Source organism: Lutra lutra, chromosome 13 (assembly GCF_902655055.1).
Source record: "Lutra lutra chromosome 13, mLutLut1.2, whole genome shotgun sequence".
Taxonomy (NCBI): Eukaryota; Metazoa; Chordata; class Mammalia; order Carnivora; family Mustelidae; genus Lutra; species Lutra lutra.
Genome location: NC_062290.1, coordinates 22,464,704 through 22,491,297, shown reverse-complemented (window position 1 = coordinate 22,491,297; position 26,594 = coordinate 22,464,704). Strand labels below are relative to the sequence as shown.

Genomic DNA, 26,594 nt, shown 5'->3' with positions numbered 1-26,594 from the left:
TAGCTCTGTCTGTGCCCCTCTACCCCACTTGTGCTCTCTTGCTTTCTCTTAAACAAAATCTTTAAAAAAAAAAAAAAGAATAAAGTTTGGGACTAGAAATGGAAACTGTAACAATCTGTGTTGAGCACCATCCCCCAAGGATTTCTTAGCTATTGGGTGGTTTTGGTTTTCCAAGTTGGAAATGGGATAACAACCAGGTAACACAGGAACAGAAGGAGCAATCCCAACCCACACAGGAAGGTGAAGTTGGGATCAGTCTCCAAGCATGTTGAGCCAAAGCTCAGACATGGTTTAGTATTGCTATTCAGAAATGAGAGAATATTCCAATGTTTAAACTCCATTGTCTGAAACACAAGACAGCCTATACTGTGCACACGCTAAATATATATCCTCCCCAGACTTACATCACAGAGCACTGTCACAAAGAGTTTCTGAGGGTGAGGGAGGGGACAGTTGAACAAAGTGTGTCCACAGCCCCTCCCCACCTACTAGCTCAGAAGACCCCTCCATTCTTCTAGGTCCTTCAGGTCTGCCATCCTATTTTCCCACTCCTTTTCATCATTTATGAAACTTAGGAAATTTTCTGTTGTTCCATGTATAATTCATTACCTTCGTCCCCCTTTAATATTTGAGACCTTGACTTGGGTCTTACTAGTTCCATGCCTTGAACATCTGCAAGACTACCTGGAATTTTTGCTTGTTCCCTGATATTTACACTCAGGATCACATAGGTCCTCAGATACATCTTTCATATAAAATGTGTTTCCCTGGGGCACCTGGGTGGCTCAGTCATTTAAGTAAATGCCCTCAGCTCAGGTCATTATCTCAGGATCCTGGGATCAAGCTCCACATCGGGCTCCCTGCTCCACAGGGAACGTGCTTCTCCCTCTCCCTCTGCCTGCAGCTCCCCTGCCTGTGTGCTCCCTGTCAAATAAATAATACCTTTAAAAGAAAATGTTTGCCTTACATGAACCCATATAGAGACCTTAATGTTCTTTCACACTTAGTTTTTTATATGTTGCACAGCACATTTCAGTTTTTGTTTTAGTCAGCCTTTAGTACCTTTAGTCAGAGAGGCTGGCTCAATTAAAATCAATAATGCATTATTCAATAATCCCAAAACTAAAATCAATATGAAACAAACGTAAATAATTACACTTTCAAATTGTCTTGGGATAACTCTGTAGCACTCATATTCCTAAAGTTAGTGAAGTTAAACTGCATAAAAGGTTTGGGGACAAGCTATCACGTGCAGACACACACACACACACACACACCCTTTGACAAAACAATCCAGTATTTTTCATATTGAAGAATAAAGTGTTTTCTCCTTTTATTTCAGTCTTTCATAAAATATTGACCCCAGTTCTTCTTACTCTACCTAAAATACTGTGTTCTGTACATCAATACCCTAATAGGTGTACAAATCCCTTCTCAGTGAGTTGCAACCCTGTAACAAATGCCATAGATCGGGTGGTTTAAACAACACACATATATTTTTCATACTTCAGGAGGATGGGAATTCCAAGATCAAGGCACATCTGATTCAGTGTCTGTTGAGACCTTCCTCCTGGTTCACAGGCAGGTGCAACTTCTCCCTACAACCTGATGTGGCAGAAAAAGTGGGTGAGAGGTTTCTGGGGTCTCTTTTCTAAGGATACAAAACTCATTTATGAGGGCCCCACCCTCATGACCTAATCACCTCCCAAAGTCCCCATCTCCTAATACCATCACATTAGGATTAGGGTTTCATCATATGAATTCGGGGAGGAGCACAAACATACAGTTCATAAACTCCTCAAAGGCCGAGATAGGTTGCAGGCTGCTAAGTAAGCTACTGATCCCCTCCTCTGGTGGCAGGGTGGGACCCAGGAGTGTCACAGCCTTCCTGCAGAATGTAGTCTTGAAGAGCCTCACCTGAATGCCCTTGTGGGCCTTGTATATCCTTTCCTAGGAGTGCCTTGCCAGGAAAAGGGATTGATAAACTCCACCCTATATTATCATCCCCACTGTATGTTTGAAAATCAACTACCTGTGAGAGTTTTTCCAGGTTCCTTTTTGTCAGGTTTAAATAACCCCAGTATTTCCCTCCACTCTTCCTCCATCTTCTTTTCTAAACTCTTTTATCTTCATGACAGCTGTCCTTTGAACTGCCTCCTAACTTCTCGTGTCTTTCTTAAACTGGGATGCCCTTTTTATGACACCCCTGGCCTAGCATTATTAACTTGGTCATCTGTGAAAGGGTAGGACAGCCTTCACCCTGGCCCAGCAGAGTATCCTTTCAGTTCTGCAGGAACAGGTCACCTGCCTGGAAGATCAGACCTGCCAAGAGGCACCGCTTCTTCCTCATCCTGACATGCAGTCTCGGCCACATTTTCATTTAATAAATAGTTACTTTTGGAAGACAAGAGATGCCTGGTACATAGCCCACAGTGAGACTTAATGATTTTGATGAGAAGGGGGAGGAAAAGGGGGATAATGTTAATGATTATGGTAATAATGTCCTAATTTTAATGTGAATAGAGAAATATAGTCTTGTACTATACTGAATACATTCCGTTTCCCGGTCACCTCCATGCCATGAGAAATGGCAACACTTAAGAAATGGCAGAGAGCAATAAAAGTCATGTTCTCCAATCTGAAGCAGATATCATGGTCTTATTTAAAAAGTTTCTACAGTAAAGAGGATGATGCTATAATAATGGGAGATTTTCTCTAAAGTGAATATTGGCATCCTAAACTACGTCAGACATTTCAGTCCACTCTAGAGTGTCTAGAGACCTGAAGCTTGGGTTTTACGCAGTGTTTCTTATTATCATGTCAATGCTCTATTCCACTGTGCTATAAGAATAAAGTGTAAGTATAAAAATGATGGCTGGTAGCCCTACTTTGAGAATTGTTTTCAAGATACAGCGATCCAGTTTCAAATTAATTGTAGCATAGCATAACAAGAGGCCCAAGGATGAGGATGTACCTTATCCAAAAGTTGCCAGTCACTTGTACCACCTTGAATACATTCCTTAACTTTTTGGGATCTCAGCATTTCCAACTAAGTTGGAAGTAATTGTAGAGGCCACTTTCAGGAACAATGGAAACGTGAGTCAGGCCGAAGGGCCCACAGTGACACACTGGCTGAGTTTGAACAAGCCCAGTGGGTGACCCACATCAAAGTATCCCTAAGCCCTAGCTGATCAATAGGTTACTTACACCCAGACACAGGTACCAAAAAAGGAAAATTCTGTATGTTCCCATACCTCCTCACCTTCCCCCTATAACGACAGCCTGCCCCAGTCTCTGTTCTGCTGTCCTGCCTGCTGCTCCCTTGCAGTGTGTTCAAGGTGTATTCTATCTCCTTTGTTCTGCCTTAGGTGAATTCTTTCACCACCTGTGCCTTGCAGGCTTCCACCAGATCTGCTCACCTCACATTTGGAGGGAGACCCCATAGCAATTAGGCTTGTAAATACTACTTTTAGTGCTACACTGAAATCAAAAGATTGGTTGTGCTTCCTGCTTTAAGGTAGCTTTGCTGTTACTGGTATTCTCGCGAAAAGCTGAGAGTCCTTCCTTGTTCTTGAATCAGATCCCAAGACTATAATATTTAAAAAGACCTGTGGCCCCTAGGTGGCTCAGTTGGTTAAGGTTAAGCATCAGACTCATAATTTCAACTCAGGTCAGGATCTCATGTGTCTTGAGATGGAGCCCCAAGTGGGGCTCCCCGAATGGCAGGGAGGCTGCTTGAGATTCTCTCCCTCTCTCTGCCTCTCCCACTACTTCCATGCACATGTGCACACTCTCTCTTCCCAATGGTTGAATAAATCTTGAATGAATGAATAAATGAATAAACCTGTCCAAAAGAACTATACCTATACCTGTGGTGAACACAGCATAATGCAAAAACTTGTCAAATCACTAAGTTGTACATCTGAAACTAAGGCAATATTGTCTATCAACGATATGCAAATAAAAAAATGAAATAAACAATGTAAAAAGTAAAAAGAACTGTTCATTCATGTGAAGAAAGCATCCTGCTTAAAATCAACTTTAGGTAACTGGATGTATCAAAAGAAAAGTAGTAAATTGAGGCTTGCTTCCCTTCCTTCTGAAAAAAACTTGGGAGATACCCAAATCTTTGAAAGCAGTCCCACAAACTGGTTTGGAGATCAGACATAGAATCAGCGTAATTAGAAAGAAGAAAAATGAAGGAAAGAAAAGTAAAAGGGATGTAGGAACAAAAGGTAGAAAAACCTGAAAACAAAAGTCTATTTCATACCACTCAAAGTGTGGTCCTTGGCCTAGTCACATTGGCATCACCCAAGAACTGTCTGGAGTACAAAATCTCAGACATCCCGCTGATCTGTTATAGGGATGGTATTGGTGTATGGATCCTTTTCATCTGCCAATGTGCCCATCCTTTAGCTGCCACAAGTGCTTGCTGCTCACAACTCACAGCTGGCGCTTTATCTAGAGAGTTACTCCTGGCCAAACCGGAGCTTCCTCACTTGGAAAGCTACACAGTACCCACCCAACAAACTTCAGTTAAAAATTGACTGGTACCGGGGCGCCTGGGTGGCTCAGTGGGTTGGGCCACTGCCTTCGGCTCAGGTCATGATCCCAGGTCCTGGGTTCAAGCCCCGCGTCGGGCTTTCTGCTCAGCAGGGAGCCTGCTTCCTCCTCTCTCTCTGCCTGCCTCTCTGCCTACTTGTGATTTCTCTCTGTCAAATAAATAAATAAAATCTTTAAAAAAAAAAATGACTGGTACCAAGGGATGAAAGCCTGGTTCCTCATCTTACGGTGAGATTACTTAGTGCAGGGTGTGTTCCAAAACTTCCTCCGAGGTTCAGTCTAAAGCTCATCTTTGATTAAGACCATATTCATGATTAGCTTTTATGGCCTGCTCTGTCAGGCACTGTTCACTCCTTTTCTCCTGAGAATACTCCTCTAGTGACTTGAATAAGAACCCCCATCTCACGCTCCACTTTTAAGACACTCAACCTAAGTTGGTTTGTCCTAGAAAAAGATCTGAGAAGCAGATGCTAAGGATAGAATTTTGTAGTTAGATCTAACTTGCCATCTGGATCATGAGTGGTAGGCGATGTCCTGATAGTCTTTGGGATGCTGTAACAGGCAACTAGTAAGACTTTCACTTGAGGAGAAAGGGATGAGATGCAGGTGGAGGGGATGCACTAACTGGCACAATTTCTTAGGCACTGGAGAGATATGGGGAAGTAGCAACTCTAAAGACAAATTGAGTGGCTGAAATTGAGTGCTAAGTACCATTGACTTAATGAAGAAAGAAAATAACAGGTTCAGACCTCTTAATAATTCAAAGTAAAGTGTGAGTGTCAGAGGCCTCCTTGGTAGCTTTTGAAAAGATTCTCATCACCTGAAGTCAGAGGGTGGAAATGGCTGTAGACAGAGAAGTTAAGTGTGATATTGGCAGAGTTTTGAAGAATTCTTGGGCTCAGCAAATCTCCCATGACATTACAGGACGTAGAGAGGGAAAAAGTGGAACTCTGAGATTTGAATCCTGAAGGTGCTAGATCAAGAAGGTGGGGTATAAAGCTAGATAAAGGAGGATTTACAATATGAGAAAACTTTCTAATGATACAGGATTTAACTACCTGGCAAGTACCCTAAGCGATGCTTCTAAAAGACTTAGGGAAAAAAGAAAATAATAGCTGGCATCAAATTAGAGAGGCCATGGAACATTGTGAGAAATAGGGTTATAGAGCTGAGGCTGCTAGAATGGATCAATCATACACAACTGGAAAACCTTCCAGCTGGTCATTTTCCTTCAGAGGCCTGGAGAGCACTCCATTTATTAAATTAATAAAGAATGAACTGGTGAGGAAGACATCAACATCACTGCAATGCACAGTAATGCCTGTCTTCTGTTGGTTGAATTAGTAATTATTATAGAGCTGAGTTCCCTAGAAGCAATGGGGATGACAGGATCTTGAAATAGCATGGTTAGCAAAGTATGAATGGCAGCCAAGAGGGGTCTGACTTAAAATGGTCTTTAGAAATAACTTGGAGTACATGGTATTCCTAGAGGCAAGATCAATAAGCAGCCAACTGCCCATGGTACTATCAAATCTATCTATCTATCTATCTATCTATCTATCTATCATCTTCCTCCAAAAAATCAGTAGTAGATGGGTAGTGCAAAAAAGTGTTGTTAAGTTGGAAAGCAAGGACAGATCCCCAAGGAAGTCCTTCCAGTATAATGGAAGGAAAGAAGAAAGAAGGGATGGGTGTTCACGTTTTGATTTTGTTACTCTTTTGAAGTTTTTAATGATGAAAAGTTCTGGTGACTTTTTATTCCCCATTTATTCCCCAGCACACACACTCAACGAGTGAGGAGAGTAGAGAAATTGTAGAAAAGTGAAATTGTTTTGAGCATATAGACAAGAGAATTGACTAAAGAACAATCTTATGAGGTCAGCTAAGACAGGGAGCTTTGTTTCCTTCACTGGTGTGCCCCTAATGCTTCAAAGAATGCCTAGTACACAGTAAACACTGAAGGAACTAATGGATTGTTTTCAGGGATTGCTGAAGCTGACCATTATTATAGAACATTTATGGTGGCATCAACATAATTACTTGTGTTGATTTTATCCTTGATGAATCACCCCTTTATTAGAATATGGGTCTTAAAAAGACACACTCACTTTTGCCCAGCATGACAGATGAAAGGCAAATGAAAAGCTGTAAAAAGTAGAGGTCTTTAGGTTTGGAATTAAGTGATGAACAATGAAGTTTTCCTTGGAGAGGGAGGAAATGAGACAAACCATTCTCAGATGGACAGGGAGATGTAGAAAGTGTCTTGTAATTCCTGAATAAGTTGAAGGATTGGGGGCATAAGCTGAAAGGATGAACTCGGGTGGAATGTCAGACTGTCTTTTCAGATGGCAGAAGTGTTCCTGGTGATAAGTTTTAGGTTATAGCCATAACTAAACTGGAATGGAAGATAAGGACTCAGGGATGAGAAGGGGTGAACAGTGAGAGACCACATTTCTGGGATGGTCTATCCATATGGATGTTGGGGACTCTAACTGATTCCTCCTACTTCAAGTTCCTCTCCTTGGTGCCATCCCACCTCTTTCTTATCCCTAAGTCTCCTCAGAATCAGTGTTTCCTGCAACTCCAAGCTTTAGTCATGGCATAACTTTGGACAAGAAAGCAGAATTGGGGGAGAGAGGTCTGGAGTAGACATCTGTTTTTGTTTTGATACCTAGCATTCACTCACCTTCTGGAAACAGTCCCTTTTTTCATGTCTAGAGAACTAAGCACATTCTCAGTCTCAGTCTATGGGCAGGTGGAGTTGTCTTTACCTAACACTCCTATTTTAAGAATGCATCTATAACTCCGGCTTGGCCAAAGATGATTTTATGCTTTTGACAATGGTGATTGGTCAGGGATGGGCAAAACTGAGCCAAAAGTGGAGCCAATAAGGCACAGTGGGATTTTCTGCAGGGACTAATGAGACACACAACCATTTTTAGCTACACTTAAGACTTGGAAGACACACTTAAAGCTACAAAATTGTCAGACAGAGGGAGGAGTCAAGATGGGGGAGGAGTAGGAGACAGAGATGCCATCAGGATACAAGAGTTCAGCTAGATAGTTATCAAACCATTCCAAACACCTACAAACCCAACAGGAGATTGAAAAGAAGAAGAGCAGCAATTCTAGAAACAAAAATCGACCACTCTCTGACAGGTAGGATGTGGGGAGAAGTGAATCTGAAGCAATGGGAAGATAGACTATGGGGGGAGGGGCCAGCTCCCAGCAAGCGGTGGAGAAATGGAGCACAAAATTCGAACTTTTAAAAGTCTGCTCCACTGAGGGGCATCACTCCAGAAGCTAAGCGGGGGTAGAGCCCTCGCAGGGACAGTGTGGTCTCAGGTCCCACAGGGTCACAGAAGGACTGCGGGTGTCTGATTGTGGCAGAGCTCACAGGTATCGGAGCAGAAAAGCCATCTACAGAGACAGAGCTGAGGAGTGAGCTCTCAGCTCAGGGTTACCTTAAACTGTGATCTGCGGCACAGACAGACTCAGTGGTCTGAGCAGGGACCCCACAAGTGGCAGATCCGGGGAGACCAATCTTCATCCGTTGGAAAGCAGAGCAGCAGGATCTTTTGGGCTTGAAGACTCTAAATGGGGCTGTGTGCCAGAGACAGAAACACTCAGTCACAGGCCAGGTGAGCTTGGAGCACAGCCAGAGACCAGGGAGAGGGGAGTGATTGAGCACTTTTCTCCGAGGGCGCACTGAGGAATGCGACCCTGAACTCTCGGCTCCTCTGGGCAGGAGACTGGGAGGCCGCCATTTTTATTACTGTCCTCCAGGGCTCTACGGAAAGCGTTCAGAGAAGCTCCCTAGAGCAAACCTGGGCAGATTACTTAGCCCAGCCCCTGGCAAGGGTGGCACAATTTGCCTTGGGCAAAAATTTGAGAATCGCTGCAATGGGCTCCTCTCCCAAAGATCAGCAAGAACATCAGCCCACACAAAGCTCACTGATTAAGGAGAACAGTGGAATTCCAAAGGAGGGGAAAGCAAAGCATGGAATTCATAGCTTTCTCCCCATGATTCTTTAGTCTTGCAAAGTTAATTAAATTTTTTAATTTTATTTTTTTCTTACTCTAATTTTTTTCAACTTTTCATCTTTACTCTTTTAATGTTTTTTAACTAGTTTATCTTAACAATACCTTTCTTTAAAAATCTTTTTAAACCTTCATTATTATAGTCATATTTTATCCTTCATTGTATATAACTTTATTTTTTGTATACATATCAGGTTTTCCTTCTAAAAAATTTTGGGATGCAATTTCTTCTAATAGATAAAAATTTACCCCAAATCTAGCACAGGGATTTGTTCTAGTCTCCAGCCTGAGAAAATTCTCTCCATTTCTTTTTCTTTCTTATTCCAACCAACTTCTCTTATCAATTCCTTTTTAAGAATTTTTTTTTTAATTTTCATCTTTACAGTCATATTCCATCCCTTCATCATGTTTACCCTTATTTTTGTGTATATATGTGTAAGTTTTTCTTTCTGTAAAATTCTGGGAGGTAGTTTCTTCTAAGAAACCAAATTACACCGAAAATCAAGTGGGTGGTTCTGTTCTATTCACCAGTCTAATACACACACACACACACACACACACACATATATATATTTTTTTAATTTTAAAAAAAATTAAACTTCTTTGAACCCCTTTCTTCTCCTCCTGATTTGGGATCTCTTCTGATTTGGTTAGCATATATTTTTCTGGGGTGTTTGGCACCCTTTTGGTAGTTTATTCTCTCCTTCATATTTCTTATCTGGATAAAATGACAAGACTGATAAACTCACCACAAGAAAAAGAACAAGAGGCAGTACCAAAGGCTAGGGACCTAATCAACATGGACATTGGTAATGTGTCAGATCTAGAGTTCAGAACGACAGTTCTCAAGGTGCTAGCTGGGCTCAAAAAAGGTGTGGAAGATATTAGAGAAACCCTGTCTGGAGAAATAAAAGAACTAAAATCTAGCCAAGCTGAAATCAAAAAAGCTATTAATGAGGTGCAATAAAAAATGGAGGTTCTTGCTGCTAGAATAAATGAGGCAGAAGAGAGAATTAGTGATAGAGAAGACCAAATGATGGGGAATAAAGAAGCTGAGCAAAGAGAGACAAACAACTACTGGACCATGAGGGGGAAATTCAATGGCAAAAATGAACTATTGGGACTGCATCAAGATCAAAAGCTTTTGCGGAGCAAAGGAAACAGTTAACAAAACCAAAAGACAACTGACAGAATGGGAGAAGATATTTGCAAACGACATATCAGATAAAGGGCTAGTATCCAAAATCTATAAAGAACTTATCAAACTCAACACCCAAAGAACAAAGAATCCAGTCAAGAAACGGCAGAGGACATGAACAGACATTTCTGCAAAGAAGACATCCAGATGGCCAATAGGCACATGAAAAAGTGCTCCACATTACTCAGCATCTGGGAAATACAAATCAAAACCACAATGAGATACCACCTCACAACAGTCAGAATGGCTAAAATTAACAAGTCAGGAAATGGCAGATGCTGGTGAGGATGCAGAGAAAGGGAAACCCTCCTACACTGTTGGTGGGAATGCAAGCTCATGCAGCCACTCTGGAAAACAGCATGGAAGTTCCTCAAAAAGTTGAAAATAGAGCTACCCTATGACCCAGGAATCATACTATTAGGTATTTACCCTAAAGATACAAATGTAGTGATCCAAAGGGGCAGATGCACATGAATGTTTATAGCAGCAATGTCCACAATAACCAAACTATGGAAAGAACCTACATGTCCATCAACAGATGAATGGATAAAGAAGAAGTGTACACACACACACACACACACACACACACACACACACAATGGAATACAATGAAATCATCAAGAGAAATGAAATTTTTCCATTTGCAATGATGTGGATGGAACTAGAGGGTATTGTACTCAGGGAAATAAGTCAATCAGAGGAAGACAATTATCATATGATCTCCCTGATATGAGGGACTCGAGAGGCAATGTGGGGGGCTTGAGGGGTAAGAAAGGAAAAAATGTAACAAGATGGGATGGGGAGAGAGATAAACCATAAGAGACTCGTAATCTCACAAAACAAACTGAGGGTTGCTGGGGGGAGGTGGGTAGGGAGAGGGTGGTTGGTTATGGACACTGGGGAGGTATGTCCTATGGTGAGTGCTGAAAAGTGTATAAGCCTGATGATTCACAGACCTGTGCCCCTGGGGCTAATAACACATTCTATGTTAATAAAAATAAAGAAAGAAAGAAAAAAACCAAAAAAAGAAAAAAGGAAAAAAATTTTTTTTTAAATTGTGACAGAAAGTCAGTCCAGAATGCCAAGAAATGGATAGAAAGTGAATCTTGAAGGCATCAATTGAGCCCCAGCATGAACCCTCATACCTTAGTCCAACCTTATTCCCAGACTTTTTTCAGGTACCTAAGTCAATAGATTCTCCTTTTTAAGTCAGTTAAGTTATATTTGCTGTCATTTACATCCAGATACTTCCTCACAGTATGAGGGGGCTCTCCATCCCTGGCTCCCACTTTCATGCTAGCCCACTGAATATATATTAACTTCTCTGTCCTTCAGGTTGCCCTTCTATGAGAGGGAATTAAGAAATAGGCATTGAGATTGCAGTCCAAGATGGCAAAGGAGTATGAGACCTTAGTTTTGTCAGGTTGCAGGAGTTCAGCTAGATAGTTACCAAATCATTCTGAACCTACGAAATCAAGGGGAGATCAAAGAAAAGAATACCTGCAACTCATCAAACAGAAAAGTGACCATGTTTTGCCAGGTAGGAGGTGGAAAGGAGGAAATCCGAGGTGATATATGGGAAGATAAACTATGGAAGGGAGGGAGCCTCCATCAGTTGGCTACAGGCAAGTGATAGAGTAACAGAGCACAAAATCAGAACTTTCAGAAGTCAACTCCAGTGAGGGACGTCCCTGTCTGAAAGATGCTTTGATGGTGAAGCAGGCAGAATCCTAGGAGGGGCAGTATGGTCTCAGGATTCCCGGGATCACAGAAAGAACAGGGGTGCCTGAGTGTGACAGAGTTCCCAGGCATCAGAGCCTTCAAGACCTAGGTACGTGGAAAATATCCCAAAATAGGAGTATGTGCTCTAAGATCCCTAGTACTGCCTTTTCCAGTAGTTGAGTGACCCATTCTCTCTGATGTTCAAGTTATGAGAATTAAATTTGAAATGATGGATGTGCTATATTAAATATATTAACAAGAACAGAAATTAAACCTTGCAACCTATGGGGTTTCCTTCCTCTATAATGTTAGCTAGGTCTACAGAAGCTGAAGGTTACTTCTACACACCTATGGTCTGGGAGCTAGGGCAAAATAGAGAGACTATGGTACAGCCAGATGAACCATATTATACCAGCTTCCCTCCCCACCCCCCAGTTTGAATACTGGTAAGTCAGGTGGTTCTCAAGGTTTATTTTAATTAACCATTGAGGATAAACCCAAACTACCTTTACCTCTCTAGGTCACCTTTCCTTCCTTCCTTTGGATGCTCCAATCTCTTTGATGGTTACTTACCAGGTGCCAATTTCTTTAGCCATTAAGAAATTTTGACCTTGATGACTTGGGCATGAATGAGGACAAAGATCCACTTGGCATGTTTGGAGACTTTTGCACCAGCAAACTGAGGAAGTTGTCAAAGAAGAAACTCTTGCATTAGGAAGACTTCTGAGAAGATTGCAATCATCCCCACTTGTGGTGTTCACACCCTTACATAATTATACCTCCCCTTAAGCATAGGCTGGACTTAGTGATTTGCCTCTGAGTGATAGAATAAAGGAAAGGTAATAGGATGTCATTTACATTGCTAGTTTCCAAAAGATTGTAACTTCTATCTTGTTTGCAAACTCTCTCCTTGCTTTGATGAAGTAAGCTGCCATGCTGGAGAAGTCCACTTGATAAGGAACCAGCCAGATTCAGCCAAGAGCCAGCAAGGTACTGAGGATCTCATTCCAACAGACTTTGATGAACTGCATCCTGCCAGCAGCTATGTGACTGAGTACGGGAGTTGGTCCTTCCCCAGTCAATCCGCCAGATGAGAATGTCGTAGCCTCAGCTGACACCTCAAATGCAACCTTGAAGCAGAGAATCCAGGTAGGCCTCACCCAAATTTCTGACCCACAGAAGCCATGAGGTAATAAGTATATATTTTTTAACCCACTAAATTTTGGAATAACCATTACACAGCAATAGATAATTAAGGTACCCCTCAATTACTGTAACCTTGGGGTAAAATGTTGCATGTCTGGGAAGGCAGGAATCATATAGGAGGACAACATCCCTGGCAACATCCCTGAGGTCACCGTCTTCATGCTCAAAGACTATCCCGTGTATTCATATGTTGAAATGGTATCACTCGGCCTGAGTAGCCTCCAGGGGGTGAGGCCTAGCTGACACATTATCCTACCCTACAAATAGTTTGGGAGGAGATGAAAGAGAGTTTCAATCAAGTTCTAGACTTTAAGTGTTTTTTTTTTCACTATTTGTAAAGGCCTGAAGATTTTCAGAGTAAGCACGTTATACTTTTTATGAAAAAAAATGTAAATATTTAAAGATTTTTATTTATTTATTTGAAAGAGATCACAAGTAGGCAGAGAGGCAGGCAGAGAGAGAGAGGAGGAAGCAGGCTCCCTCCTGAGCAGAGAGCCCGATATGGGGCTCGATCCCAGGACCCTGATATCATGACCTGAGCCGAAGGCAGAGGCTTAACCCACTGAGCCATCGGCACCCCCCAAAAAATGTAAATGTTTTAAATATAGGACATCAGAGCAGAACCAAATAAAGGACCCCAGGATAAAACTGAGAAGCAGGCCACTGTCTGGCTTTGTACAAGGGACTGGTGTACTTGTAGAAGCCAAAAGCTTTAACTTCTCAGAGATGAATACACTGCTTCCTTTCCCTGAGTGCAAGCCCCAGACCCAGTCCTAGTCCAGCACACAGAGAACACCACTCTCTATTAGAAGAAATGTTTATTGAGGAGGATTAATATTCTTGGTTGTTCTGAAGGTTGTTCTCATCAGAGGATATGTTGTCATGAAAATTGTGAAGCTTTCTCAATAAGGACTGAATAATTTCTTTAGAGAAATTTTTCTCCCTGGAAGTGCTGGAGAAGCATTTTCTGCCTGAGTAGAAGAGTCAAATCGCTAAACACAGTACATTCATCAGGGTCACCCCTGGTGGCCCAAAGGACCTGGCATACTTAATGCACACAGGTGGGGCTTAGATGAGGCACAGACTCCCCAGAGGGCAGAGAAGAAGGGGGTTGACCCCGGCTTAATAGCTGATCCTTGAAGGCTTCAGCTTTCTGGGGATGTCTGACCCTGTCTCTGTTCTGTGTGACACTTATAAGATGGTTCTGGTTAGCACAGGAAGCTTCTTGGCTGCAGGACTTGATACTTGCCGATTTCTTTTGTTGTGGGTCAGAGAGAGCCCAGTAGTTGGAGGGAGGTCTCTTGTCAGACCTGTAGTTCCTACTGCTGCTGGCTTAACTCAGGCCTCAGATGGATACATACGTGCCTCCTTCTCTTCTAGGACCTTCTCGAAGGTAGTGAGCTTGTGAGCTTCAGGAGGCCGATCACTCCCAAAAGCAGCTACACTTTCAACTGGGTCTTGGTGCTACAGTAAGGTGGACATGAACTTGGCTTTTTGCTGGGGACATCCTTAATGCCTTGTGATTTTTTTCTTGGAATTGATCCATTGAGAAAATTGTCTCATCTTTTTCTGAAGTATCTTTCAAGAGGAAACTGTTCATTCTGTGACAGAGTTGAGGAAGCACTCTCTAATTTTCTCACCTCAGCATGGTGGCCCTCCTCTTTGCCTCCAGATGTCCCTACTCCTGAGTCCTCACTTCTGTATTTTCTTGCTTTGGGATCTTGAGGTCTCACTTTCTTTGCACTTTTACTTTGTGAGAAATTTGTAAGCTGGCCCTTACAGAAAGCCAGATTTGATCCCAAGGATTCCTGCATCTGCTCCATACTAATTCTGCTGTCCTTCATTTGGACGTGCAACACCAGGGATGCTTCCATGTCCCCGCTGCATACACTCTGGGACTGTCAGTGAAGCCTTGGAAGTCAAGCTATCTGAAGTAAGAGGCATGTCAGTTGGACATCCTTAAGCCTGGTTATGCTCCTCACTCTCCAGTTTAAATTTTAACTCACTAAGGCTCTGTCTTTTCAGGTTTGATAGTTTGGAATCTTAGGGAACCAGTATTTTTAGTGAGGGGTGTTCTGTGGTCAGGGCAGTTTCTACCTTGCTCATGTTGACATTTATCATTTTGAAACTTCCCAACTCACTGGTTGTCAAGGCATCCCAAGATTGGGATTGAAGGGTACACAGGTCCTTGATGTCAAATATATCCCTGGACAGGTTGGACATGGAAGAATGTTCTAAATTCTTCTCGACCATCACTTTGCCCTGTTCCATTTCTATTCTTTTACTGGAACTCACATTCTCATGCAAGGACTCATGTCCAGGCCCAGCTTGCCTTGTGGGTACCTCTGGGCCACATGTGTTGTCTGGCACAGTCTCACGGGGTCTCACCTGAGCTCTGATGCTGTGTGTAAGGGGCTGAAAAGTCTGGCTGCCCCACTCAGCTATCTGGATACACTCTGCAGTCTTATGGTCAGTGTCAGAGTGTGATGACTTCAGGCCCCCTTTCCTTCGCTGATCACAGATGACTTGGCAGGGAGAGGATGATCCACAGTGGGGACTGACTTTGTTGTTTTCACCTTGTTTCCCAAAAAAGATTTAGAGCTTCCCTCAAGGGGTTTAGAAAACTCAATTTGAAATCCACCCCAGAAATATGCATGGCTGAGGAGGGAAAGTCAAATTGGGGGAGGGGCTATATTTTGGCTTCTCTCAACATATAGAATTTTATGGATTCAAGAACCGTGAGGGGAAGACCCCACCTCTCATTCATGTGAAATCGTATAATATAGACCTCTAGCACCTGTAGGAATTAAGAAAAGAATGCTCTAGGGTGGTGCTCTGGCAGTAAACCCTACCCACCATTGTCTTTTTAGAATCTGTGTTTTCCAGAGCAGTCTGGGAACTCCCAGAGAAAGGCAATGTATTGTCATCAGCCAGCCACGAATAACACACCTATAGGAATCCTACCCGCAGTGATCTGCCAAAACTTCTTGCTCATATGTAAACTAAGAATACTTTTATTTGCTTCTGGTCTCTGTCCAGAAGTCCCTCTGTCCACAGGAACTAAAGCCCACGAACTTTCCTGTAGCTTCTGCAACATGTGCCATCCCAGGTGTTGATTTTCAGTCAAGATAGGAGAGTCTAATTCATTCTTGGATCTATTGAAAGACACTCCACAGTCCCTAATCGGGGATGAAGAAGGTGGTATGATCGGGAGGCAGGATTGAAAATGAGCGTGGGTGTTCACCTTAGTGAAAGGTAGAGGCTAGGATGGGGACAGGGTTTGAGGCATGGTTTGGGGGTGTACAATGGGGAGAGGAAGTGGTTGGGAATGAGGAAGTGGTAGAGATGCTTGTATTTTGATGGCAGAGGTATTATGAATTCCGTTGAATAAGACAACATGAGACTCTAGTGGAGAAGTACTACCAGAAAACAAGAGAGTGGCTACTAAGGACTCACTGTGCAAAGAAGGAAGACCCCAGAAGAGCTGGCTATATTTCTGATGCAAGTTTTCTGCCAAAGTCTTGACATAGAGGAGCTCTTAATAGAGAGCTGCTCTGGTTTGCCTTCAGTGTTCCAGCCAATTTTGGAGGCTGTGGTGACCTGTACATCAAGCGGATGCAACAAATTCCCTAAAGATGTCCTTTGGTAATCTGACCACATTTGTTTGGAAAATGGCACCTCCTCTTTTCCTTTCTTCTCTAAAATCTGGAAAGCCATTCTATTCTCCATTTGTCTCTCCAATAGGGCCTGGAAGATAAGACCAGGGAAAGAAATTCCACTGGCCTCCTGTGTTTAGTATTAGTAGCAGAGTCTCTCCTGAGACAGGTTTCTGGTTGATGGAGGTAGACTTGCTCTTGGTGAACATCGGAGTGTGATAATGTGGTAAGGAAAATGTTCTTGGCATGGGCCTGCCAATAGGTGAATTCAGAACTCGATGGGTTTAAACAGTCACTACCTCTAATTGTTGTGACATAAGTAGATATCTCACCAGGACTATCTGGAGATGAATTCTCAGGAACAGGTTTCAATGAGATGGAAATTGATTTAGATTGAATCACAGTTAAAGGGCAGTCTGGCAGTGGTGAAACAGATGAAGTTGGTGGTGCATTATGACAAGCAAATGAATCAGTGGGTTTCCTTGTCTGAGACAGATTTGGTAAGAGGTTGATCCCCTGTGAAATGGTGGGGTCAAGAGCAGAGATGCTATTCAGAGGTAAAGTGGCCTCTGGTTGTCTGAGCATCATACGGTAGGAAAGAAGTCAAAGGAAGGGGTAGAGGTATGGAATGGTTCCCTGGGAATAAAGAATCCTAGGCTTTTGGCTCTAGTGATGGGAATTCCCAGGGATGAGAGTATGAAAAAGTCAGCTAAAAGGGTCATTGGTTTAGGTGAGTAGATGGATGGGGTTTGGGGGAAAGGCTCAGAGAAAGAAGCTTGTTTTAGGTCTCCTGGAGCAACTGTAGAGAAGTCAGGAGATGATGTGAATAATGAGTAAGTCACAGGAGCTGTAAAACCAAGGGGATCAGAGAAGGAGTAGCATCTTCCAGGACCTCTGAAACAGCAGCCAATTCACCTCAGCAGTTGTGCTGTTACACACCCCACAGAAGGGGTCTGGACATAATAGTTAATGAAAGTGGATGGTATCATGATGCCAGCCTAGGGGCTATGGGAGACAGGATGTACCAAACTGCAACGAGGACTAGAACAAACATATGTGACTCTGGCTGGTCTGGCAAAGGTAGCCCCCCATCCACCAACATCCCCAACACTTTCACATTCTAACTCTGAGAATTTTCCATCCCATGTCAATTCCAGGCTTCCCTGAGGCCCGAGAAATACATAGACTCTGCTTAAAACAGCGGTACAGGAAAGAAGGTAATGTTTACTCACCTTTACAGAAGAAAAAGCATCTTTCTTGCCTCCCCTACTGCTGACAAGTTCTCTACCCTGGGAAACCAGGAGAAAAATGAAGATAGAAGCAAGACATCTTGTAAGAGGCTGAATAGAGTGTCCTTTAAAGATATCCTTGGTAGATTGGACTTGGAGAGCACCAATTATTAGGATATAAGGTCACATGATCAATGATAATAATAAGAATTACATTATTGAATCATTCACAGTGGATTTTTTATGTATTATCTATCCCATGTGATACTGAAAACCACCTTATGTGGAACATAGGTCAACGGTTACCTCAAAGAGGAAGTTGAGTATCCATGATGTCACAGGTCTTTCACAAAGTCTCAGAACTTCAGAAGTTCTGACCCTTAATGTCTCACATGGCTACATATTGGACAGCACCCATTGCCCAGATCCATCACTGCTTCATGCTCAGTAATGGTCAGAGCAGGGAATCTGAGAAGGGCTTTGCATTCTGACTGAGTTTCCATGAGCCTCTCCTCTGAGGCCTCTGTTTACTGAGAGGGAATGTACCTTGCAGCTGGCCTCTTCAGACATCATGGACCTGAGCCCTCATGGAAAGGACAGAAAGGGTCAGCCTTGGAGAGCTCAGGTGGAATAGGCAGAACCTTACCTTTCAGAGTCCCACCTTTCCTCCTCTTGGCTCTTCCCTGATGCTAGAACGAAAAGAAAACAATGAGGGGTGGGGACTCATCTCTCACTTTTCTCTCAGAAATGGAGACCTTCTTTATCCAAGAACACCAGGACTGTATTTTAATTTATAGAACTTTGTGTTCCTTGCTTTTCTCAATTTTAAGGTTTTATTTATTTTGAACAACAAAGGAGGATTTTGTCTGGGAGGTCCACACTTGATATTCTCACTCAGAAGTTCTTTGTTCAATGAGGACATACAAACTGAAGCCCGACAGTCACATCTGTGCTCCCTTGGGTAGACCCTGTATCCTAGGATATAGCTCAGACCCCAGTCTCTTCTCAGAGGCTCAGCACTGTTATGATCAGCCCAATGTGAAGGCAGGCTTGACTGAGTGATGCTTGACATGGCAATGTATCTCATGATTAAGACCTGGGAACATTTGTTTTCTTACACAGACCTCATACTCTCCAAATAACCCAATCCAGAACTGCAGAATCATTGTGTTTGGGATTTTACCCAAGAGCCACCACCATACCGAAATAGACTATGTGTTTCAAGTGAAACCTTAGTGCTTCCTTAATCCTTCTCTCTGTCAGATCTCCTTTCCTAGAGGAGTTAATGTCTGTTCTTTCCTTAGACTTCCCATTTTAGGTGTTTCTCTGACCCTACCAAACTCATTTAGAAATGTGGGAAGAGGAACAGGGAAATAAAGAGTCATTCTCTGAAGGGCAACTTCTGGTTCCAGATCTAACATTTAAAAAGCTTGGGAGTCATCACTTCAGTCAGTGAAATAAGTAAAATGCTGAACACACTAAAAATCAATGACATTTCTTGGAACCATAGTGGCAAACCCCTACCTCAAGTCTCCCAAGAGTGTCAGTGCAGAAAATCATACCTAAGATTCGCTTACCTGAAACAGAAGACACTGGAGGCTCAACACTGCTCTCCTGGTATGAACACTTAAACAAACACTTTGACAAATTGCTGAAGGATGCATATGGGCTAGCATGAGAGTGAGAAACTCCTGGGATCACAATCTAATGGGGGCCTCCCATTTAATCATGGGTTATATTACCAGGAACCCCACCTGGTTCTCATAGTAAACTACAAAAAAAAAAAAAAAGAAAAAAAAAAAAAGAAAAGAAAAGAAAAAGAAAAAAAGCTCTTGTTTCTGGCAGGGGAGTGTAGTGTCTGAGAGAAATGAGAAAGGTAACCCATTTTGAAAACATTGTGAAATATTCCCAGAGTGTTTTCCATAACAGAAGTGTACTCATTGGGGAAAAGCCTACCAGAGCTTTATGCCCCATGGGAGAAGGTAAATTACCCAACTACAGCAGCCCCCTCTAGTTTTCCTCTCTCATCTATAGAGTGGAAGAAAACAAAACAAAAATCTCTAAAATACTAGTGAGCATCACAATCCAGGAACATAAGGCCACTAAAAGACGATTGATTCATCATATCCCCTGACCTGACACCTTACTACAGTATTGACAGCTCTGGTGTAGGAACAGGATCATAGCTAAAAAGAGCTGCAAGGTATAGGTTTTATTTAGAGAGATTTAGGGAAACCTAAAGACACTAGAAGAGACAAAAACAAGGACACTAGAGGAAACTACAGCCTCTGATATGTATAGCTACAATAAATATTAAAGACATGCCAACACCTAACCAGATTAACATAAGACTTCACATTAAAGGTCTCTTTATTTCAGTTCCCATTACCCAATGCATCATGTTTGGCTTTCAAAGAAAAATTACAAGGCATGATAAAGGCAGGGAAAAGCAAACTGATAAGACAAACCAAGCATCAGATGTACATTCAGATATGACACATTTCAGAATTCTCATACGTAGAAGCTAAAATAACCATGATTATTCTGTTAAGGGCTCTACTTGAAAAGGTAGACAATATACAAAAGCAGATGATGCATGTAAACTGAGAGAAGGAAATTCTATGAAAGAATCAAAAGGAAATGTTAGAAAACAAAAGCAGTATGACGAATGAAGAATGCCTTTGATTAACTCCTCTGTAGGTTGCATAAAGTCAAGGAAAGAATATGAGTCTGCATAAATGTCAGTAGAAATTTTCCAAACTGAAATACAAAGAAGAAAACAATTTTCTTAATGCTAAAATCTAGAATATCCAAGAACTGTGTTTCAAACTCTATAATAGATATGTAATTGGAATACCAGAAGAAGAATACCACCAGAAGAAGTAATAATGGCCAAGGATTTTCCAAGATTAATAACAGGTTAGCAATACAAGAGTAGAGATACACCAAGCAAGGAAATATTTAAAAAGTCTATACCTGGACATATCATATTCAAACTATATGAAAACAAAAGATAAAATTTTGAAATAACCCAGAGGTAAATAAAAACCCTACCTCTAGAGTGAGAAAACACAAGAATTATGACCTATTATCATAAACAATGAAAGTAAGAGATTGGAGTGAAGTGTTTACTGTTGAAAGAAAAAAAACACCAATCCAAAGTTTTATATCTAATGATATTATCTTGCAAAACTAAAAGAGAAATAAAAACTTAGAGAAATAAAAACAGGGAGTTCATCAGCAACAGATCTGCCCTGCATAAATTTTAAAAGAAGTTCTTTGTCGAGAAAGAAAATAACTCAGATCTACATAAAGGAAAGGAAGAGAAGGAATGAATGAGGATCAAATAAAACTTTCATTCATCTTATTCTCGATTGACCTAATAATAATAATGATACTGTGTTGAGTGATTATAGTATATGGATAAGTGAAATGAATGGCATCAGTGGTACAAGGGACAGGAGGAATTGGACACTCCTGCACTATCTATTAAGTGATATAACATTATATTAAAGTGGACTTAGAGTAGGTGTAAATATATATTACAAACTCTAGGACAACCACTAAAATATTTTTAAACAGAGAATAATTGACTGACTAACAAAAATGAGAAAATAGAATTATATATCATGCTTTTTCAAAACCAGAAAAGGCAGCAAGAGAGGGGAAGGATAGGTATAATGAATGCAAACAGTACAGACAAGGTAGAGATATTAATCCTACTATATTTAAAAATCTCTTGGGGCACCTGGGTGTTTCAGTAGGTTAAGCGGCTGCCTTCTGCACATGTCATGATTCAAAGGTCCTGGGATTGAGCCCCTCATGGGGCTCCTGGCTCAGTGGAGAGCTTGCGTCTCCCTCTCCATCTATCTGCTGCTCTGCCTACTTGTGCTCCCTCTCTCAGTCAAATAAATAAATAAAATCTTTAAAAAAATAAAATCACTAAATGGAAGTAGTCTAAATTCACCAATTAAGAGGAAACTGTCAGAGCACATTAAAAAAAAAAGACCTAATTATTTGTTGTCTATAAAATACTCACTTTAAATATAGTGGTACAGATAGATTAAAAACAAAGAGACAGAAAAAAATGTACCATGCTAACACTAACGAAAAGAAAATACGAGTAATTCTATTATTTTGGACAAAGCAAACTTCACAACATGGAAAATTATCAGGGGTAAAGAAGAGCATTACATAACACCAAAGAGGTCAATTCTCCAAGAAGACAGAACACTCCTTAACAGGTACATTTGTAAGAACATAATGTCAAAATATGTGAGGCAAAAACTGGTACAATTGCAAGAAAAAATGGATGAATCCACTGTTATTGCTGGAGATTTCAACAGCCCTTGTTAGAAATGGGCAGATTCAGCAGGCAGAAACCAGTAAAGATACAGTTGCCCCAAACAAACATCATCAATCAACTTGCTCTAATTGACATTTATGGAATACCTCACCCAACCACAGAATACACATACTTCTCAAGCTCACATGGAACATTTGCTAAGATGGACTATATTGAGGGCCATAAAACACACCTTAACAAATATAAAATAGATATCACACAAAGTATGTTTTCAGATCCTAGTAGACTTAAACTAGAAATCAACTACAGAAAGCTAACTGGAAATCCCAACATGTTTAGATTAGATTAAATGACACGCAACTAATACACAGGCCAAGAAAGGAGACTCAAAAGAAATATTTTAAACCAAATGAAAATTAAAATACAACTGAAGGGGCACTTAGGTGGCTCAATCGGTATGCATCTGGCTCTTGGTCTCAGCTCAGGTCTTGATCTCAGGGTCATGAGTTCAAGCCCTGTCTTGGGCTCTACACTGAGTTTAGAGACTCATAAAATAAAATAAAATAAAATAAAATAAAATAAAATAAAATCTACTTAAAATTTGTAAGATTCAGCAAAAGCATCATTTGGAAGTTGTTTTGAATTCATCTATTTGAAAAGAAAGATTTAGTATCTCTGAGGGACTTTAGTTACCTGATTGACATCTCTGTTTCCAAAGTACTGGTAAACACGGTTTCCTCTTTTGGTAGCACAGCACCAGAAGAAGGAGCCCCACCCGACCCAGGAAGGCAAGGATGGGAAGACTGAGCAAGTATAATTGGAGTTCAGCCATGGTGCAGTAAGGCTTCTCAGACAAAGATGATTCACATCATTGCAAATGTACTCCTGCCTCAGGCAGCTGGGCATGGAGAATGCATGTGCTAGACTAGAGTTCCAGGCCCACATCACAGGGCTTTAGTACAGACACCAAAGTTTCCTCAGTGCTGGGGAGGGGACAGCACAGGAGAGAGAAACTCACATGCAACCCTTCCCCTACTATCCAGCCCAGCAGATGTGTCCATCCTTCCTGGCCTGTTAGATGCCTCCAGCCTACCTTCCTGCTCCACCTAGTCACATATCATATATTTACCTTAGTGAAATGTTCTCGGTCCCCTGTTACCCTGATATTACCTGAGACCCTTCTCTCTACTTGATGATCTCACTTTGGACCTCAATTCATCTCTGAAGGTTTGCTCTACCCTGGGATTTACACCCTCAAGATCTCCTCTGCCTTCAGCTGCACCTCTTCCTCATGCATCTTTCCCTGTATGAAGCCAGAAATGGACTCAGCAGCAGCCCCACCCCCATAGCTCCTCCAAAGTATCCAAAAGTACTGAATACCAAAAAGTATTCAAAAGTTTACTAAAAAGCACGAATAAAAATAAAAGCAGAATAGCCTGTACCAAGGAACAGAAAGCATGACAAAGAGGGAGACAAGGGCACAACACACCCATGGAACTGAGGCAAACAACCTAGAAACTTTTAGTAATTCTTTCATTTCCCCAAATCCCTCTTAGGCTATTCACGCCCTACAGGTTCTCTTCCACACGTATAGTGTCTCTCCCTGCTGCTCCCTCTTTCCTCTCTGTCAAGTCCCCCTTCTCCCCCAATATTTTTAAAGATTCCTTTATTTTACAGAGCAAGTGTGCTGCTCTGTGCTGCATCACAGCAGACCAAACTCACCTTGATTTAGGAAGTGGGATCCTCTAGCTTAATGTGTAATGAGCACAACTGTAACTATACATAGCAATAACTTTTGGTTTTTTGAATGACACCTATGTTTATTTCTTCCATGAAAACTGTTTTTCCCACATAGCTTCTACCTTTTCACCAAAATACCTTATTGTCATCTCTACCAATTTTAAATAATAATGTCATTTTTGTTGATGGTTATATGTATTTATTTATTCTCCCCATGCTACCTAGTCATTTAATAGTTGGAACCCTTATGGCTTCATTATTTAGATTATTAACTGTTGAAATTAAGCCCTGTATCATTTCCTTACTTAACTTGCCTACATTCCCTCACTGATGAATCAGTCTTGGCCCTAGACACCAAATCCTTTCCCTCCCATATGAGGAGGGTTTGCCAGTAATGACAGCCTTCTTTTCCTCTCTTAACCTGCATCCACAGCTTCACCATTGTCCCTCCCAAAGGAAAGTACACTTCTAGCCCACCCCACTTCACATACCCTCCCTTGACTGCAGGACATATGTCCATTAAGAAAAATCCCTCCACATATCTTTGAATTTCTGGAATTGTTTTTAAATAGGCCCCTAGGACTCACAACTATAAAAACATCCTTTAAAGTCTGAGCAAGATATGTTCCACCCAAAAAAATGTCCAGGTGAGAAGGGGTTATAAATATGGCACGTCGTATTGATTTTTCAAACCTGGCCTTGTTCTAAAAGAGGCTGAGAAACTGATCCCAATTAAAGGAAACTAAAGATACTCAGCAACTGGATGTAGAATGTGATTCTAGACTAAATCCTGTAAGGAGGTTTACACCAACACACACACACACACACACACACACACACACACACACATAGGACATTACTTGATAAATTGATAAAAATGGAATTTGGGAGAATAGTTAAAAGCTTTATGTCAACATGAAATTTACCAAAGGAGATAACTGTGCTGCAGAGAATATTCTTTTTCATAAGAAATACACTATGAAATATTCAGGGAGAAAGTGTGTGATGCATGACATGTATTCTCAAATATTTAAGAATGTATGCATAGTTTTCACATGCATTTATGTGTCTTCCTATATGTAGAGAAGGGGAAGGTGAAAAGGAGAGATTGTAAACAGGTCAAAACCTTAATAGGTACATCTGGATAAAGGGTATATGGCTTTACCATCTATGGCTTTACAATCTAGGCAACTTTTCCAAAACTTTATTTTCAAATACATTTTAAAAATGAATTTAACCCAATCTTTGAGATTTCTGGCTTTGATTCCAGAAGCTACAGCCTTCACCATACCCCAGCCCCAGATGTGTGCAATGCCAACTTTAAAACAGTTGTCTCAAGTTCTGTCCAATGCAAGAAACATGGGATCTTCTCTGCATATTTGAAACATGCTAACATTTCAACAAGGTTTTACAAAATTGGAAAAGAGCACCCCCACTCAAAAAAAGATTTTTTTAGAAATTATATGCAATATAAAATAAACAACAAGGAACAAATATTCTACATAAACACAGAACCCCTAATTTCATTTTTCTCTGGTGCCACCAGGTTGCTCTTCTCCTGGGTTTTGCAGTGTGAATTGATTTGCCAGTACTTTGTTTGCTCTGCTAGTCAGTTACCAGTCCTCCACCAGATTTCCATCTTCCAAAAATGTGTTGACAACCTTTGGGCTTTATGCTCCCCTTCTTGTCATCTTTAAGCATTTATTTTTAAGTCCTTTGTTTTAACAGCTTTATTGAAATACAGCTCACAAACCATAAAATACACTCATTTAACACGTATAATTCCTTGATTTTCAGTATATGCTTCACCACAGTGAATTTTAAAACGTTGTCATGACTTAAGAGAAACAAATCTGCAACCTGTTGCTATTATTCTCCTCTCCCCTCCTCCCTCCAGCTCTAAGATGTACTACTTTCTGCTTCTAGGTTTTCCTGTTCTGGACATTTCATGTGAATGGAGTCATATGTGGTCATTAGTGACTGGCTTCTTTCATTTAACGTGTTTTCAAGGTTCATCCCTGTTGTGGCATGGATTGGTCTTTTTTATTCAAAAAAATATTATATCATAGGGATACATTATATTTTACTTAACCATTTCTCAGTTAACAGATGTTTGAATTGTTTCCATCTTTTGACCTTTTAATAAGATAGCTATGAACATTTGTTTACAAGTTTTTGTGTAGAACTATGTTTTCATTTCTTGTGAGTATATAACAAGAAGTTGAACTGCTGGGTTCTATGTTAACCTTATGTCTAACATTTTGAGCAACTGCCACACTGTTTTCTAAAATAGCTGTACCATTTTTCATCCTCACCAACATTGCATTGGGGTTCTAATTTCTCCACATTACCACCAACATTTATATTCTTTTTGATTTTAGCCATCCTTGTGGGTGTGAAATTTTGGCAAATATTGATTTCGATTTTCATTTTTTTCTGATGGTTAATGATATTGAGCAGTTTTCATCTAATCTTTTACCTTTAATGCCATTTTGGAAAGGGGGTAGTGTTTTATCTACTTGATTTAAGGTGAAACACGTTGTTTATTTGAAATGTAACAGGACAAATTTTTCTTCTAAATATTTGAAAACACATAGTGTCAAGTCTTTAACAACATAAACAGTGTTCTTCTATACTTTTTGCATATTACAGTTACTGAGTGATTAAGGGACAGTGAATTTGCTCCGTAAGATTACTTCTTCTGTGGGGTTGAGGAATTCATTCAAATGGCTCCTCAGGATTGACTATAAGGCAGAGCAGAACTGATTGTCAAAGCGTCTAAAGCCCAGTGCCTTTTTGTCACCAATGCTGAGTACACCTGTTGTGAATAAGTGCGTTCCACAGGTGATAAACATCAAAGAAATGTGAGAGCTTTCATATAGACACATGGCATATGTCTCAGAGGTGGATGGCAAGATGTTTAAATGGGCTTT

General features: G+C 41.0%; 1 long non-coding RNA gene and 1 pseudogene across 1 annotated transcript in view; one reads left to right on the top strand and one right to left on the bottom strand.

The window, feature by feature from the left end:
- Positions 1 to 26,594, bottom strand: part of LOC125082941 (spermatogenesis-associated protein 31D1-like) — an 894,603-nt pseudogene that overhangs the window by 287,876 nt on the left and 580,133 nt on the right.
- LOC125082854 (uncharacterized) overlaps positions 11,306 to 26,594 on the top strand; it is a 571,692-nt gene continuing 556,403 nt past the window's right edge. The window contains exons 1-2 of the long non-coding RNA XR_007122121.1: positions 11,306 to 11,342; positions 12,449 to 12,673. This is a non-coding gene — a long non-coding RNA (uncharacterized LOC125082854). The remainder of the gene's footprint in view (positions 11,343 to 12,448; positions 12,674 to 26,594) is intronic.